The 15,048-nt window shown below is 43.9% G+C and overlaps 1 long non-coding RNA gene across 1 annotated transcript in view; it reads left to right on the plus strand.

The window, feature by feature from the left end:
• Positions 1 to 7,729, plus strand: part of LOC139226766 (uncharacterized) — a 59,936-nt gene extending 52,207 nt beyond the window's left edge. The window contains exon 3 of the long non-coding RNA XR_011587311.1: positions 7,660 to 7,729. This is a non-coding gene — a long non-coding RNA (uncharacterized lncRNA). The remainder of the gene's footprint in view (positions 1 to 7,659) is intronic.
• Positions 7,730 to 15,048: the final 7,319 nt, after the last annotated feature.

The following is a 15,048-nucleotide window of genomic DNA, read 5'->3' on the forward strand; positions in this document are numbered from 1 at the left end:
ATTTGCTTTTCAGTGTGCTCCTGTGGGTAAAATCCTTTTGTCCCATGAACGAGAGGTGTGGCAGGCGATTAAATCACTATGTCATATGACGGTCAATTCCATGGGGATTAGGGCTCTGTTTTCAGATATTAGTTTTTTAGAGAGGGCTCATTTACATTCTACAGCTGGTATGAGGTTCACTTGCCCTGGAATTATGTTGCAACTACTCAACTGCAAAATGGAAACTTTGCTTTATCGCTCACTGTAGATTTAAAGGCACAGTATCCTTCTTCATCGAGTACTTCACCAGATTTTAAAGATACAAGGAAAAATAAGCCCGCTTAGCATTCCTTTAAAAGTTTATTTTCACTGCGACAGAAACAGCACCTCCTTTTATATATTTCAGTCACAGACGCCACAGATAAATAGCTACAAAAAAACAGTTGCCTAATTAATGAGACACTTTTAACCAGCATTTGAAAGAATGCGATAAATGTTTTAATTTTTCATGATCCCATACTGTGATAATTGGCTTCAGAAAAGAAACCTTAAGTACAGCTAAGTATTTCAGAGCATATTTAATTCAAACACCCAGGCTGCATGCACAGGTCTAAAAAATTCACTTTTTTTAAAGCAGGTTAAATAAGATATTATGTGACTGGTTTTAAAAAATCCTAAAAGGAACATTACGAGTGACACAATTATCATGTGAAGTTAGAAATGTTTATGGAACAACTGAGGTCAGCTTAACACTCATCGCTGCTGTACTCGTCGAATGAATTTGCTGTGGTGACGTCAAATGGAGTGGGGTGCTTGGCGATTCTTTTTCTTCAAAATCATATTAATAAACACAACACAAATGCTGCGTGTCCTATAAACAATAAAGATGAACAAATTATTCTTGGTTAATAAAGACAGAAATTTGGCTACACAATTGATAGATTTAGTGAGCCAAATTAAAAGATACAAAGCAGCTCTCATTAATTACAGGCGGGAGCACTTCAGATAAGTGGAGCATGTTTTTCTGGGATGCTAAGTTTTAGTGGAGTGTCGTTAAGGACATGGGTGCTGACTGTGTGAATCGACTGAGCATTGTTCTTTTTTTCTTTTTTTTTTACCCCACATGCATTGAAAGACAAATCCTAATCAAGGGGCTTTCAGGCTGTCAGCAGCTAAGGCTCTCAGTGTGGCGCATATCAAACTGCCGTCAAGCCATTGTAATAATGACAGCTGACTTCATGCAGCAATGAGAACAGTTTTGTACATAACTCTACAGCACAAAGGCAGGCAGCTGCGGCCTTAACCCTTTCCAATCCAAACCATTTAGCATAGCAGTGCGAGCGAGATTGTACAACCCCCGTATTGGAACAAGTCGTGTTCTGGAGATGTTTACAAACTTACTTTGAATGTACAATTGACTCCAGGAGAGCTGGTGCAGACATATGATTCCAATGCACCACAACCCTTTCCGTTGCCCCCCCCCCCCCCCACCATTGTACAGAATTGTTCATCCAAGCATAACGGGTAAATACTTCAACTTGATCCATGTGGACCACTTTCCCAATTTTCTCATGCTTTTAGCGCTCAGCACGCAGAATATTGTCCGTCCTAACATGCAGAGGAAAGTTCAGGTGCAAAGACCTTTTTGTGGAATGAAACTTTGTTAATTATTTGAAAAAAAGTGTAAAGTTGTTGTGCGTTGTTTCGATTCGATTTCAGGCCTTCCAATCAGGAGCAACGCTCACGGGGAGTGTATCTCGGGATATCACTGGTGTACAGCCCGTGATTTTGTTATCCACAGTTTCCTGCGATTTCCTGACACTTAAAAAAGAAAGACAGAACTTGCATTTATATAGCGCCTTTCATGACCTTTGGACGTCGGAAACGCTTTACAGCCAAGGAAGTACTTTTGAAGTGTAGGTACCGTTGTAATGTAGGAAACACATCAGCCAATTTACACACAGCAAGCTCCCACAAACAGCAATGGAATAAATGGCCAGATCATCGGTATTAGGTGTTGGTTGAGGGATAACTGTTGACCAGGACACCAGGGAGAACTCCCCTGCTCTTCTTTAAATAGTGCTGTGTGATTTTTTTGCATCCACCTGCGAGGGCATTTGGGGCCTTGGTTTAATGTCTTATCCAAAAGGCAGCATCTCTGACAGTGCAGTACTCCCTCGGTACTGAACTGAAATGTCGGCCTGCATTATGTGCTCGTCTCCAAAGTGGGGCTTGAACCCATGACCTTCTCGACTCAGAGTGAGAGTGCTACCCATTGAGCCATAGATGACACTATCAGAAGCGTGCATGTCCTAAGATTACTATATCTTAAGACCTTTTTGTGGCATGCAACTGATGTTAATTATTTGAAAATAGTCGTTTAGTTTTGTTTGGATCGATTTAAAGGCTCCCAGCAGGGAGCAGCGCTCACAGGGCAAGGTATCTTGGGAAATCACGGGTGTGCAGTCGGCACCTCTGCCCACCGGAGGCGCTAGATCGCAGAATCATCCCTTCTATGAATTAGTTAGTGGGCTGAAGTCCCACAAATATCTGAAAAGTGATCATTTTTCTACTCAAGCCACAGAAATCATAATTTAAACAGAATAATAATCCAAATGTAACATTTATTTTACCAAAGTATGCTACTGTGTATCTGATTTCAGAAGAAAACAGCTTTCTAAATATAAGTGTTCTGCTGTAGCTGGTGGAGACTGTCTAGAACTTGTTTCCATCGTGTTTTCCTACATTACAACAGTGACTACACTTCAATATTACTTCATTGGCTGTGAAGTATTTATGTGCATATCTTCTCATTGAAAATAACCTGGATTTTCCGCTGATGGTTGCTGGCAGAAAATGTCCCACTGGGACTTAAGAACATAAGAAATAGGAGAAGGAATAGGCCATTCAGCCCCTCGAGTCTACTCCGCCATTCAATAAGATCATGGCTGATCATTGATTTCAACTCCACCTTTCCCACCCGATCTCCATATCCCATGATTCCCCTAGACTCTAAAAATCTATCTATCTCAGCCTTAAATATATTCAGGGAATCCCACATTGTGGTCCATGTAGTTTGTAGGGGCTGGACAAGTAGTGGCTGAACAATAAGGGAGTCAAGGGTTATGGGGAGAGGGCAGGGAAGTGGAGTTGAGGCCAAGATCAGATCAGCCGTGATCTTATTGAATGGCGGAGCAGGCTCGAGGGACCAAATGGACTACACCTGCTCCTATTTCTTATGTTCTTATGTTGAAGCACTTGCCTCAAATGGATGGACCCTTCATTTAAATATTGATGGTGGGGCTATCCTTCATGCTACTTCCCACTGTTCCAGGATACAGGATGTCAGATCGTGATCATGCCCATGTGAAAGAGGCAGTCAGGGTTGTAATTATATGGAAGGTCATGATTAGGTTAAGTTGAGTGTTTTTCAGCCACTCTTGTCCCCAATTTTCCTCTGTTGGCACTGAGGTTCTCTTGAGTCTTTATGCCAAATCTGGGTTAGCTTCTGCCCTTCCTCACACCATGACTGGCACCAATGGATTTCTAATGGAAGCACTCTCTCTCTGGAAGGAAAGGAAGGCCAACAAAAAGGATGCGAGGTTGTTCAGGCCGTGTAAGAGGTACTCTGTGCCCATCCACAGGCATCTGCAGATAGGTGAACATAGAGACAATGAGGGCAGCTTGAGGCTCCTATTCTCGAAGAAAGCTGGGACAGCAGGCGGCAGGCACTTGAATGGATAGAGAAAAGCCAAATGGACATTCCCTAATGATTTGATGTTTGCTTCTTCAGTGGGGACAACAATGTTGTTTAAGCTTGGGTTGCTGTCTGGTCCTTCAGGCTGCTACAGCCTTTGGAATACTGCAGTAGCATTAGTCAGTTCCTGTATCTTCTCCCCTTTCCCCAATGGTGAGCTTTCAAGCGTGGGTGGCAATACCACTGGAATATTTAAATGGACACAGCCTTTGAAGAATTAACCAGGGTCAGCGTCAGTTACTTTGGGCAGGTGGCAAACCTGCACTGCCATATTCGTACCAGTTATTGCGTCAGTGAAGAAATTTTAGACCAGAAAGTCCAGCTTGAATTTTGACTGTAGGAGTGCTTACATAATGTTCTATAATGAAATTGAGGTGCGAGTTAGAGATTAATCATTCCATCAAGGGACTCAGATATCACTATAAACTGCAAGAACAAAACATTTCAAATTATATTTTTTGTTTTATAAATTGTTCTTTGGCACTGTAACTTTGCTGTAAATGTTGGGAAGAAGGGAAAAAGAAGTAGTCAAAAATATTAGGGACATTCAAAATGCAGCTGGATGCTTTAGGAGTTGTGGTACCAGAGGGATGAGTTTCAATGGATGCCATTGTCTTTATTCATCCTTGTAATTGAACGAAATAACAAAGTTTTATGATTATGAGATAAATTGATGATGCTTGATATAAAGAGTAACCACATTATTTAATAGGTACTGTATTTCAATAATGATGTGTTTTAGGGTCTGTTACAGGAGAATAGCAAATGATACGTACATCTCTGAAATGCTGCGTTGCAGGCATAGTTGCTGCAGCTTCATGAACACCACCTAACAAGAATTGGCCTATATTTTCACTAATGGTCTTTGCACAGCAACATCAACTTAGTCACAGGGGATGGAACTTTTAAGATAACAGGAGGACCACTGACATGCAACTCAAAGCTTCTGGCAGGCATAAATTAAATTGAAAATTTAGCACAATTTATCAGAAGATGGCACTATAAAAATCCTGCCCTATTGACTTTGTAATTTAGAAGAACCTTTGAGTCTCTCATGGAGCTTACATTTAATCTGCTCCTTTTACAAAACTGCTGCCTTTAAGGGTCAGGCAGCACTAGGACTTTCTCTCACTTTCTTCACCCACTTGAACACCTCCAGCAGTGCCTGTAGCTTGTCCTCCCATGGTAATGATGGTCTGCTCAAAGGTCACGTGCACATCTCGTGTGCTGTGTTCTCATTGCTTTCAGACAGTGCCAGGCAAGTTGGAACTTGGACCCATACTTTCTTCATGGCAGAGGGATACATCTTCTTGCTACGAGGAGCAAGTGTTGTGCTGGTCTGTGAGTTTGAGATGGTCCTCGCATCCTTGGGGACGGGGCCAGCAGACAGGACAGTAGATCTGAAGAGATCTCAGTGTTGGTCATAGTGCTTGCAATGTCCTGGATTGCTGTCCAGAATGGTTAGATTGGGGGCAGGAAATGAAACTGTGCAAGAGCGTGCCAATTTGGCGACATTCTCTCCAGTATTCATCCAATATGGAGAGGTGGAAACTGTGAATCTTCCGCGCATTGTAGTATGTTCAGTGACATCACATAATTTGCTTCAAGTGATAGTTTTCTTCCATTCTTTCTCTGTTCTTTGCTTTTCCCAGACTTACTTTAGACTGTTGCGTGGTCTGTTGCTGTGGAGATGAAAACAGTTTACATGTCAGATATATGTTTATAAGTGTGAGGTGGTACATTTTGGTTGGAGGATTAAGAAGGCCACATATTTCTTGGAAAGTAAGAATCTAAATGGGGTAGAGGGGCACAGGCACTGAGGGGAACAGATTCATAAATCATTAAAAGTAACAACACAGGTTAACAAGTCCCTAAAAAATGCAAACAAAGCACTGGGGTTCATTTTTCGAGGAATGGAATTGAAAAGCAGAGAAGTTATGTTAAACTTGTATAGATCCTTGGTTAGACTACACAGTTCTGGTCTCCATAAATACAAAAAAGATTTAGAGGCACTGAAGAAGGTGCAAAAAAGATTTGCAAGAATTATACCAGAACTGAGAGGTTATAACTATCACAAAAGACTGGAGCTCTTCTCTAGAAAAGAGCATGGTGACCTGACAGAGGCCTTTAAAATTATGAAGGGGTTTGGTAGAGAAGATGGGGCCAGAACTCAGGTACGCACGAAAGCTGTCACACCTATGAGTTTCTCACCTGCTTTTACCACTGGGATCCATGAGGCCATGATCGATTTTCAGGACTTTGAAATTTTTTCAAAGTCCCACCGGAAGTCGGCCAATGTGGGGGCGGGAGATCGACAGGAAGGCAAGCTGAGGGGTTGGATTTGGGTCGGGACCGGGACTCCGCCGCTGTCAATCAGCAGTGGCACGGTGGTGATGTCACAGCGCGTGTGCGTCACCACGCTCTCTCCCCTCCGTCAAAGGGGAGAGAATATGTCACTTTTTATCTTTGACCACTGAGCCACCAGGGAGGGTTTCGGCTGGGCCAGTGACCTGGAACTCAAGAGGGGGCAGCCAGGCTGCCCGTTGGTGGCCTGGCCGAACCCGTGGGCAGTATCTTGCCAGCCGATTGGAAAGTCGGCCGTCAAAAATAAATTATGGCGGCCGCAGCAATGGACCCTCCCCTTGAAGGGCCACCGCACTGCCGGGCAGCACGCACCCCGGATAAGGTCCTCAGACAGGAAATGCTGTCGGGGACACTGCCCGGCAGGTCATCGATTTTTTTGTGCTGAATTTCGCTCGGTTAATTTTGCAGGTGAGGGAGAATGGCGGTGCGCGTTCTGATGATGCGCTTGCGGCGGTCATCAGCATCGGGGCAGAATCGGGTCCAGGCCGAAAAATCCCCGACCTGAATTTGGGTCTGGGCGAGCATTTGATCACAAAGCGGCGGCCACGGGATTCCGATGCATGGCCGTCGCAAACGGGCAGTAACGGGTCTTTCTGAGACCCTGAATTTCAGCCCCAATGTTTCCACTTGTGGGGGGAGTCCAAAGTTAAGAGTCATAAATGTAAGATTGTCACTAATAAATTCAATCAGGAATTCAGGAGAAACTTCTTTAGCCAGCGAGTGGTTAGAATGTGAACTTTGCTACCACATGCAGTAGTTGAGATGAATAGCATAGATGCAGTTAAAGGAAAGCTCGATAAGTACCTGAGGGCAAAAGGAATACAGGGATATTGTGATAGGGTAAGATGAAGTATGATGGAAGGAGGCTTGTGTGGAGCATAAATACCAGCAGGGACCAGTTGGACCAAATGGCTTTTTTCTGTGATGAACGTTCTAAGTAATTCTATGTTTATGTGTGCCTTTTGTGTGCAGGATGTGCCGTTCCAGAGGGACTGGTTATTGTTCGAAGTTGTGGAATGTCATTTGTCCCTACAGGAAGTGTGCACTCTGGAACTAGCTGTTGACTGAGGTTAAATGTATTTATTAGCTGCTAGAAGGACAAGATCTTCCCCTTATGGAGAAGCTGATCCAGGCTGATGATATCCTTCTCATTTAGGTTCAGATTTCACTTGTGGCAAGTGCCCTAGGGGTACTTTGTTGTGCATGATTGGAGTTCGGGCTGACAGACCTATTTGGGTCTGAGTACAGTGCAGGCCTCTTTCCAGATTGATGATGTTCTTATGATGATGGAGTGCTTCTACCCACCTTTTGGTCTCGTGCTATGGTCATTGGAAGGGGGCGTGGCCATGGATTCCGTGGCAAGGCTGTGTAACAAGCCATATACCCCTAAACTCTCTCACCTCTGAGTCAGAAGGTTGTGCATCGAAATCTCACTCGAAGACTCGGGTACGTAATCAAACATTGTGAAGATCTTTGGCTATGGCTGTGTGCAATGGAAGTGTAGTGTGAGTCATAGGAAATATGTGCTAGATGTACAATTGTTATTGTATTTCCAGCAGATCTCCTGTGCCATTGGATGCAAACAACATGGCCCAATTTTCTCAGTGCACAATGTCGATTGGTCCAATACACCCAAACACAGGAACAGGAAAATCTACTCTGCTAAGGCCAAGCCCAAGCTTTGAAAGAGGCAGAGGTCTCCAAGTAAAAAACATCAATGAAGCTGCTCAAAGAAAGAAAAGATAATTTTATAGATAAGTTTATTGCACATAATTTGATACATATATATAATATATTACTGTGAAATATGTACTTTATCATGTTTTCATTCATTTAAAACTTTATCTTGAACCTATAGTTGAAATGCTGAAGAAGGAAAAATGGTGACTGAAAATATTTTGCAAAAGGTATTTAGAGCAATTTGATTGCTTGTGTTTCTGGCTCTTTTATTGGTACACATTGCTGACTGGTGATTGTTGATTAGTTTTTATGGGAAATGCTTTGTGCTTAATAATTGTTTTTTTTTTGTTCTGACCTTTGACTGGCAATTTGTAAAGTTCTCCAATTGAAATGGAGCGCTGTTTTATGAATGTAAAATCTGAGTGAATTAGGTGATTCGAATGCAGCCCTTTGCATTGGACAGCATATGACATCATGGCTCAGTGGGTAGCACACTCGTCTCTGAGTCAGAAGATTGTGGGTTCAAGTCCCACTCCAGGGACCTGAGCACATAAATCAAGGTTGACACCCCAGTGCAGTGCTGAGGGAGTGCTGCATTGTCGAAGGTGCCATCTTTCAGATGAGATGTTAAATTGAGGCCTCGTCTGCTCTCTCAGGTGGACGTAAAAGATTTCAGGGCACTATTTCGAAGAAGAACAGGGGAGTTATCCCTGGTGTCCTGGTCTATATTTAGCCCTCAAATAACATAACAAAAACAGATTATCTGGTCATTATCACATTGCTGTTTGTGGGAGCTTGTTGTGCGCAAATTGGCTGCTGTGTTTCCCACATTACAACAGTGACTACACTCCAAAAGCACTTCATTGGCTGTAAAGTGCTTTGAGATGTCTGGTGGTTGTGAAAGACACGATAGAAACGCAATAAGTCCCTGGGGCCTGATAGTCTGCATCCCAGAGTACTTAAGGAAGTGGCCATAGAAGTAGTGGATGCATTGGTGATCATTTTCCAACAGTCTATTGACTCTGGATCAGTTCCTATGGACTGGAGGGTAGCTAATGCAACACCACTTTTTAAAAAAGGAGGGAGCGAGAAAACGGGTAATTATAGACCGGTTAGCCTGACATCAGTAGTGGAGAAAATTTTGGAATCAATTATTAAAGATGAAATAGCAGCGCATTTGGAAAGCAGTGACAGGATTGGTCCAAGTCAGCATGGATTTATGAAAGGGAAATCATGCTTGACAAATCTTCTAGAATTTCTTGAGGATGTAATTAGTAGAGTGGACAAGGGAGAACCAGTGGATGTGGTGTATTTGGACTTTGAAAAGGCTTTTGACAAGGTCCCATACAAGAGATTGGTGTGCAAAATCAAAGCACATGGTATTGGGGGTAATGTACTGACGTGGATAGAGAACTGGAAGCAGAGAGTCGGGATAAACGGGTCCTTTTCAGAATGGCAGGCAGTGACTAGTGGAGTACCGCAGGGCTCAGTGCTGGGACCCCAGCTCTTTACAATATACATTAATGATTTAGATGAAGGAATTGAGTGTAATATCTCCAAGTTTGCAGATGACACTAAACTGGGTGGCAGTGTGAGCTGTGAGGGCGACGCTAAAAGACTGCAGGGTGACTTGGACAGGTTAGGTGAGTGGGCAAATACATTGCAGATGCAGTATAATGTGGATAAATGTGAGGTTATCCACTTTGGGGGCAAAAACACGAAGATAGAATATTATCTGAATGGCGGCAGATTAGGAAAGGGGGAGGTGCAACGAATCCTGGGTGTCATGGTTAATCAGTCATTGAAAGTTGGCATGCAGGTACAGCAGGCGGTGAGGAAGGCAAATGGTATGTTGGCCTTCATAGCTAGGGGATTTGAGTATAGGAGCAGGGAGGTTTTCCTGCAGTTGTACAGGGCCTTGGTGAGGCCTCACCTGGAATATTGTGTTCAGTTTTGGTCTCCTAATCTGAGGAAGGACGTTCTTGTTCTTGAGGGAGTGCAGCGAAGGTTCACCAGGTTGATTCCCGGGATGGCGGGACTGACACACGAGGAGAGATTGGATCAACTGGGCCTTTTTACACTGGAGTTTAGAAGGATGAGAGAGGATCTCATAGAAACTTACAAGATTTTGATGGGACTGGACAGGTTAGATGCGGGAAGACTGTTCCTGATGATGGGGAAGTCCAGAACCAGGGGACACAGTCTTAGGATAAAGGGTAGGCCATTTAGGACTGAAATGAGGAGAAACTTCTTCACTCAGAGAGCTGTTAACCTGTGGAATTCCCTACTGCAGAGAGTTGTTGATGCCAGTTCATTGGATATATTCAAGAAGGAGTTAAATATGGCCCTTACGGCTAAAGGGATCAAGGGGTATGGAGAGAAAGCAGGAAAAGGGTACTGAAGGAATGATCAGCCATGATCTTATTGAATGGTGGTGCAGGCTCGAAGGGCCGAATGGCCTACTCCTGTACCTATTTTCTATGTTTCTATGTAAGTCTTTTCTTTCTTTGAAGTACGATGGGTATCTGAAGAGCATGATAGATGTGCCAATTTCAGAATACAGCTGGATCTTTTATGGCATTGCTCACAATGAATCAGATGGTAAGATGAAGTGTGATGGATAGAGTGTGACAGTATATACGAGGAAGCTTATTGGAAGTATGAAATTTATGCAGGACTTTTAATATATTGTCGATATATCTAGATCTACCTTGTTAAACTTTTACCCTACTGTTCATGCCAAACCCTGAAATTACGTTGGGCCTTACTGCAGCATCAGGCATCATCATTATCCATAATTCTATCAACAGTTCACTTTGAGCAGAGAAAAACTTGAGTATATTTAAAACATATGTTATATATACTTTGATTTTTTAATGACAGTTAGCAGGCTAACTGCTGAGAACTCTATAATTACAATCAGCAACTTACAATTACCAGCAATTACAGTAATGAAGATCTAATGATGTAGCAATAAGAAGAACTGGATGAACTTTGCTTACCGAAGTTTAGCTTAATCATTCATCTTCTCACAGTTTTCGTTAGACAGCCTTGCATCACTCGCCTTCCTCACACAACAGCCAATCCCATTGTTGTTTATAAATCCCTTCATGGCCTCGATTGTCCTGCCTCTGCAATTTATTCCAGCTTGCATGCTCTGTTCTTTTGACTTTGGCCTGCTATGTGTTCCTCCCCCTTCTCTCCTCTGCTCCACCATCAGCGGCAAAGTCATTATGCCTCAGCACTTTGGAAGTGACTTCCTTAAGCCCACCACCTAGCATCGCTTCCCAAATTTCTAATATATATATTCTAATATATATTCTCAAAACCTAGCCCCTTCAATCTTACCTTTATTCACTTCCTCTAACTCTTCTCCACACTCCTCTTTTGTTTCTCGTTCCTCCAACCAACAGCATTGTTGATTAAACACCTCAGGATGCTTTGGCATGACAAAGACACGTTGGCCCTGAAATCCCTGTTCTGGGCTACCAACGGCGATTGGGGTTTTAGGCCTCTTCTGCATGCGCATCAGAGCACGTGCACGCCTGAACGTACGTGGAGTTGGAGCTGGAGTCACGTGGGCCTGGACATCCAATCAAGGTAAAGTATTTTCTCATTCATAATAATGGGAACACCGTAAGTAGGATTATGAATAAGAACCCCCCCCTCCCCCCAAACACCTAAACACAAATAAAAGATAGAAAAAACACCCCACATATTTAAATTAAAATTAATAAATGTGTTAGAAAAAAATATATTTTTCTGATTTTTAAAAAAGTTTTGTCATTAGGGTTTAAAATAAACTTACCTTAGAGGGCAGGGTTTTTAACATAAAAATATGTTCTTAAATTTTATTTTTATATGTTTTACAACTCTTACGCTGGTAAAAGTAGGCTACGCGCCTGCTTTTACCAGGCGCAAGAGTTTTAAGGACATTCGCTGGGCAAGAGATGGGCAAATAGCACAATCTCGCCCTCGCGAATGTCCTACCTGCCGAGATGTGTGCGATCTGTCAAGCCAGAACTTGACAGATTGGAAAAGCCGGTTTTCGGCGCATGCGCATTGCGCGCGGAAAACTGGCTTTTGCGATGCCTCGCCGGGTCCGTACACACCCCGTACCGACCCGGGAAGACCGGGATTTCAGGCACAATATATGTGCAGGTTGCTGTTGTTTGCTGGATCTATGGATTGATTCAGGATGTAAAGTTACCTCGGGCCCGAACTTGGTGGAAGCCAAGGCCCGCTCACGTGCCGTCCAAACAACAGCCGATGGCCGCCGAGAGACCGGGCAGTACTTTGCCAGGATGATCCCTCTAAAAGGAATGGCAGTACCACCCAGCGGCCAAATAGCAGCTGATGACGGCAGCTGACAGGAGTTCTCAATCTCTCGCCAAAGTGACACAGAGGATTGAGTCGGGCCCAGGGAGGGGAGAACATTGAAAAATAAAAATATTCACAATAAAAAAAAACACCATGATATCTTCAGGGAACCCCATTCAGATAAAACGCTGAAAAAAAATAAAATAAAAAAATGATCACTAACCTTTTTTTTGCAGTTCTTCTTTCTTACCATCGTGGTTAGACCTGCCTCCACGTAGCGGTCCTTCCCCCTGCTGCCGCCGACTCCCGCCGACTCCCACCCGCACCAATGTGCCAGCTCGCCGGGCAGGAGGTCACTTACGCAACTTGGCCACCAGAGGCCGTCAGCAGGCGGTTCCCGGCGGTACTCCCCTCCCGTCAGACATTGACCTGGAGGAATCTGTCACTGAAGGGAGAGCGGCGACTAAACTCGATGGCGGCCGGCGGCAGTGGGCAGTAAGGCCACCAATTTCGGCCCCGTACAGTCTTACTTACACATATATCTCAAAAACGACAATCGGGCCCAAATTTCCCCAGGAGTTGCTCCGTTTTTTTTGGAGCAACTTGATTTTTCTGGAATATCTTTTTAGTTGCAATTCTGGCCATTTAATTTGCGCCAGTGTAAGTGAGTTAGTTAGGTTTTTTTTTTAAGTTTAGTTTTTTTTTCAAAAAGGGGCGTTACTAGCCACTTATGCCTGTTTTGGCCATTTAAGCAAGTTTAGCCAGCTAAAAGTTACTCCAAACTAACTTAGGCCAGCGTAAGTGGCCACTCTTGTAGGTTCAGAAAAACCTTACGGTGACTTAAGAAACCAGCGCAGGCAGCCAGAGATGGTGGTGGTGGGGGGGGGCGGGGGTGGAAGGGGACCTTGAAAAGCACTAAACACCTTCACAACAACATTAAAGTAGCATAAATACATTTAAAGCACCAAGCACTAAACAAAGCAGTACACTTGCACCAAACACAAAAAGTAATAAGCAATTAATTAACAAATAAAAAAATAGAAGGAACCCTGCACCTAAAGCACCAAGACCAAAGTAATAAGCAATCAATCAATCAGTAAATAACAAATAAAAATAGAAGTCCTACCTTAGAGAACAGAGTAGGCCGCCGATGAGGGAGCCCATTCGGCCAGGGCAAGGGACGGCGTGCTTCGGGCCCCTCCCACACAGCCTGCAGCACACACACACAGATTCGGCCTGCCAGAAGCTACTGCACATGTGTACAGACTCTAGCGCGCATGTGCAGAGGTCCCGGCCTGTTTTCAGCGCTGGGACCTCCACCCCCAATCCACTGGGCCACGCTACACCACCACCGAGGAGAGGCTGAGGAGCAGCCAGAATCGGGAGGAAGATTTTCGGCGTGCTTGGAGGCGGACAAAAGCGCCGCACCTCGGGTGAGGGCACCAGAAAAAGGGGTTGGGGAAACTTGAGCCCATCGTGCCTTCAGAGGAGCATTATCAGACAAAATTTGAGACCGAGCCACATAAAAAGATATTTATGACAGGGTGACCAAAAGCTTGGTCAAAGAGGTAGGTTTTAAGGAGCATCTTAAATGAGGAGAGATACGTAGAGAGACGGCGAGGTTTAGGCAGGGAATTCCAGAGCTTGGGGCTTATACAGCTGAAGGCACAGCCACCAATGTTGGGGCAAAGGAAATCTGGAATGCACAAGAGGTGAGAATTGGAGGAATGCAGAGTTCTCAGAGGGTTATGGTGTAGATGCGAAGTCATGGAGGGATTTAAACACAAGGATGAGAATTTTATATTTGAGGCATTGCTAGATCGGGAATCATTATAAGTCAGCGAGCGCAGGGGTGATGGGATAACGGGATTTGGTTCGAGTTAGGATACTTTGGCAGAAAATCCCCACCTCTTAATTTGGTTTCAAACCAGCTTTGAAGTAAATAGACTACAAATTCAACCAATACGAATTAAGTATCTGAATTCCTGTTTCAAATCTGGCTCAGATGTCCTCAGCAACTCACTTGATGATTATAGTGTGATACAGTCTGATATGCTCAAGAGAATCATAGAATCATAGAATGGTTACAGCACAGAAGGAGGCCATTCAGCCTGTCGAGCCCGTGCCGGCTCTCTACAAGAGCACTTCAGCTAGTCCCAGTCCCCCACACTTTCCCCGTAGCCCTGCAAATTTTTTTCCTTCAGGTACTTATCCAATTCACGAAAGCCATGATTGAGTCTGCCTCCAGTGCATTCCAAATCCATCTACTCGCTGTGTAAAAAAGTTTTCCCTTATGTTGCCTTTGGTTCTTTTTCCAATCACCTTAAATCTGTCCCCTCTGGTTTTCAACCCTTCTGCCAATGGGAACAGTTTCTCTCTATCTACTCTGTCCAGACCCCTCATGATTTTGAACACCTCTATCAAATCTCCTCTCAATCTTCTCTGCTCTAAGGCGAACAACCCCAGCTTCTCCAGTCTATCCATGTACCTGAAGTCTCTCATCCCTGGAATCATTCTTGTAAATCTTTTCAGCACCCTCTCTGAGACCTTCACATCCTTCCTAAAGTGCGGTGCCCAGAATTGGACACAATACTCCAGTTGAGACCGAACCAGTGTTTTATAAAGGTTTATCACAACTTCCTTGCTTTTGTACTCTATTCCTCTATTTATGAAGTCCAGGATCTCATCTGCTTTTGTAACCACTTTCTCTACCTGCCATGCCACTTTCAACGATTTGTGCACATATACCCCTAGGTCTCTCTGTTCATGCACCCACTTTAGGATTGTACCCTTTAGTTTATATTGCCTCTCCTCGTTCTTCCGACCAATATGTATCACTTCTCATTTTTCTGCATTAAATTTCATCTGCCATGTGTCCGCCCATTTCACCAGCCTGTCTATGTCTTCTTGAAGCCTATCATTATCCTGTTCACTATACTTCCGAGTTT

This window comes from Pristiophorus japonicus, chromosome 16, assembly GCF_044704955.1.
Source record: "Pristiophorus japonicus isolate sPriJap1 chromosome 16, sPriJap1.hap1, whole genome shotgun sequence".
NCBI lineage: Eukaryota > Metazoa > Chordata > Chondrichthyes > Pristiophoridae > Pristiophorus > Pristiophorus japonicus.